This window comes from Mandrillus leucophaeus, unplaced genomic scaffold, assembly GCF_000951045.1.
Source record: "Mandrillus leucophaeus isolate KB7577 unplaced genomic scaffold, Mleu.le_1.0 Scaffold46, whole genome shotgun sequence".
In the NCBI taxonomy this organism is placed as follows: domain Eukaryota; kingdom Metazoa; phylum Chordata; class Mammalia; order Primates; family Cercopithecidae; genus Mandrillus; species Mandrillus leucophaeus.
In genome coordinates this window covers 879,068-882,335 of record NW_012104920.1, presented here as the reverse complement: position 1 = coordinate 882,335, position 3,268 = coordinate 879,068, and positions in this window count along the sequence as shown.

Genomic DNA, 3,268 nt, shown 5'->3' with positions numbered 1-3,268 from the left:
TCGGGCCCCGGTGGGGTTGGACCGAGGGAGAGTGGGGTTTCCCCGCCCGGAGCAGCCGACGGGCCTGCCCCCTCCGCTCAGGACTTGGGCAGGCAGAGTGGGGACGGTGTCCATCGGACCCCCCCTCCACCCGCGAGGACTTAGATGCCCGCCAGCTGAGGGGCGTGCGGTGGCACGCGAGGGAGGGGTCTTGTGAATGTTTGTGGGCTGCTGATGAGTAGGGGCAGGTGGTGGCTACAGTCCACGCAGACCACTTCCTGGAATAAGACTGGAGCTCGTCCCCTCGCTCCCCCAGCCTGTGCAGGGGACAGCAGTCCCTTAGGATTGGGGAGCGGAGAGGAGAGTGTCTGGGGAACCAGATGCCCCCAGCTCCACCCCCTTCATCTCGCCGGGCCTCTGGGCTCTTTTGTGTCAAGTGCGGTGGGGGGGGGGGGTCCCTCTCCTGACCCCGTCAGTCTGGGGTGGCCAAGCTGCCCAGCTGTGACTCTCACGTGGCTGCCATTCACTGTCACTCACTCTCTCGCTGAAACCACCCACTCCCTGAGCACGTTGGGGGGCGTGAACTGCCCACCCAGCTGTTCTGCAGCTTGACCATCACTCAGCACCCGTCCCCCGAGGTGACAAGTCACCCGGCGGCACTCTCTGGGCGGCGCTCTCCAGACCGCTGCGCCGCGTGAGGCGCCCAGCGGTGTCCCCCTCAGACCACCCTCCTAGTGGAGTGATTTCTAGTCTTCTTTGGGATAGGTGAGCATCTGGGTGTCCACACCCCCCGCCTGGGGAACGGCAGGGGAACGTCCGCACCCCCGGGCCTCTGGCTGCCATGCGGCACAAATGCACCAAACTTCAAAACGGCCAACACCGGGCTCTTTGTAAAACTCATATTGATCCGTGTGGCTTCTGTGGCAAACGTTCCTGTCTAGCCGAGACGACCTTTGGGGGAGCGGGGGGTGCTTTCTTGTGGGTCGGGGAGGGATGTGCGTCTCCTGGAAACTGGATAAAGTCTCCCCGTCCCCCAAGCTTGTCTGAAAAAGGGAAAAGTTTTGAAAAAGTTCTCCCAGAGAGCCCCCTGCCTTGGCAGGAAGGGGAGGAATGAGGAGTTGTGGGGAGAGGGTGCCTTTGGGGTTGCCTCCGGCAGAGGCGCTGAAAAGAGGAAAAGAAAGGCCGCCAGGTCCTGCCAGGGGCTTGGCAGCGCTCACCTATTTGTATTGGGACTTGGAGTCTGGGGTGGGGTTGGGTGGGTCTCGGATCTGGGTACGTGGGGGAGAGAAGCGTGAAAGGATCCGAGGTTGAGATGGGTCTTTGTGTCAACCTGGCCTCCGCTTTCCTTCTTGGCTTTCTGAATAGACCAGAAGAAACGTCAAAGGCTGCTTACATTTTACATCTGAAATGAAAACCCACCTCCCCTCTCCCCCTGGGCAATTTTTATCTCCCTTTCAGCCCTCCAAGTCGAATGAGTGACCCAGATACACCCCCTCAGATGACTTTCGGAGGTAAAACTTCGGGAAAATATTTTTAGCCCACTCATTATTTCTGTCTACCTAAGTGTGGGGAAAATAACCCTCCTCTAAGGCAATGTGTTCAGGCTGCCCTCGCTCTTCCTTGTCTAGAATATGCATTTGTGCACAGGAGAGGTTTCCATTGTTTTCCATTCCGACTGCTTTGATTCTCACCATTTTGTTTTACATTCTTACTCAAGACCAATTTTATCCCTTCCCCCTCTCTCCAGTCTCCTTACATTGTTAAACGTTTAAAATAATAGCAGTCGTGTTGGTGGGGGAAGGGAGCAGGAAGCCAAAAACTCATTTCTTCTCCCTCCCCCTTCTGGCAAGTCGAGAGAAATAATATAACATAATATATAGATGTGATTCCTTGGGGGTGGGGGTGGGGAATGATTGTGGGTGGTGCGGAAAATTCTGGTAGTTTCTTTGCAAAAGGTCTGAAAATACAAACCCACCCCCTGCCTGCAGTACGCATGTGCAGCAGACCTATTATGGTGGTGCGTTGTGGGGGAGGGAGGGGAATTTGAGAAAAAATAAATATATGTGTGAGAGATTGATGGTGAGATTAGAAGAAGAGAGGGGCGGGCAGGAGGCGAGGCTTCGGTCGAGACTCCTCCCGCTTGCTCGGGCGGCCAGGCTCCGCCCTGCGCCCTCCGGCCCCCGCCTCTTTCCTCCCTGCCTCCCTGAGATCCGAGCCGGGGATGTGGGAGAGTCTGGGCTCCAGGCCAGCATTGAGTGGCTGCTGAGACCGAGGTTGGGACTTAGATTTTGCTTTATTACCCGTCCTTGCTTTTCCTTGCCATTCTCGCCTTGCCTCTCCCGCCACCGACGTCTGCCCAAGTTCGGGAACCTCCCGCTGGGGTGGAGAGTAGAGTGAACGGGCTTGTGCACCACCCCTGGCTGGTGGTGGCCGAGGCCGTGTCCCTGATCCTTAGCCAGTTGGCCTGCCCTTGCCACTGCCCCGGCAGCCTCCGTTTCCATGTTCAAGTCAACCGAAGTCCCTGGGGCCAGGGGAGCCGGCTGCTGGGGCATGGCGCCTTCCTTGCTGACTTCCTATTACAGTCCCCATTCCGTTTCACACCCGGGCTCTGGGCAGCCACCTCCCTGAACAGACGCACACAGTCCTAGAGTGTCTTCCTGCACAAGGGGACACAGGATGCTGTAGTTAGCAGGAAAGGTGGCACTGAAGGAAGGAGAGGCTCCGACTCTGAGGCAGTGGAAACGGAGGCCTCTGGTGTTAATTGTGGCTAATTTTCCGTTGGCTGTTGAGGGAGGAAGAAAGGATTGTGTGTCCTAGAGCTAGGGGCTGGGCCAAGCCCAGGCTTTCCCGTCCTGCGTCGGCTGCCTCTGTCTGTACTAGACAGGTCTGGCTGGTTAGTCTAGTGCTTGGTAGGGGAAGGAGGCGAACCAGAGCCCCAGGGCGCCAGGTCTGTGGGGCATCCTGTCTTCCTTTATGTGGGGTAACTCTCCATTCCCCAAGCCTTCACAGAGTTAGTGACACCTTCACAGATATGGGGTGGGGGGACATCAGGGAAGAGCCTGCCTGGGGCCCTCTGATAGAGACATCTGGGGAGAAAGCCAGGGACCTAGCCCTGCTGAAGCAGGTACAGGCCCTCCTCTGGATTTGTGGGCCTCAGTGTGTGTGGGTGGGTGCGCGCGCGCGTGTGCTTTTGAGAAGGCATGTGCTGGGTGTGTCTGTCTGCGCCTATATCTTTGTTTGGGTCTCCCATACTGCCTATAGATGAATGGGTCAGGATATCTGGAACAAA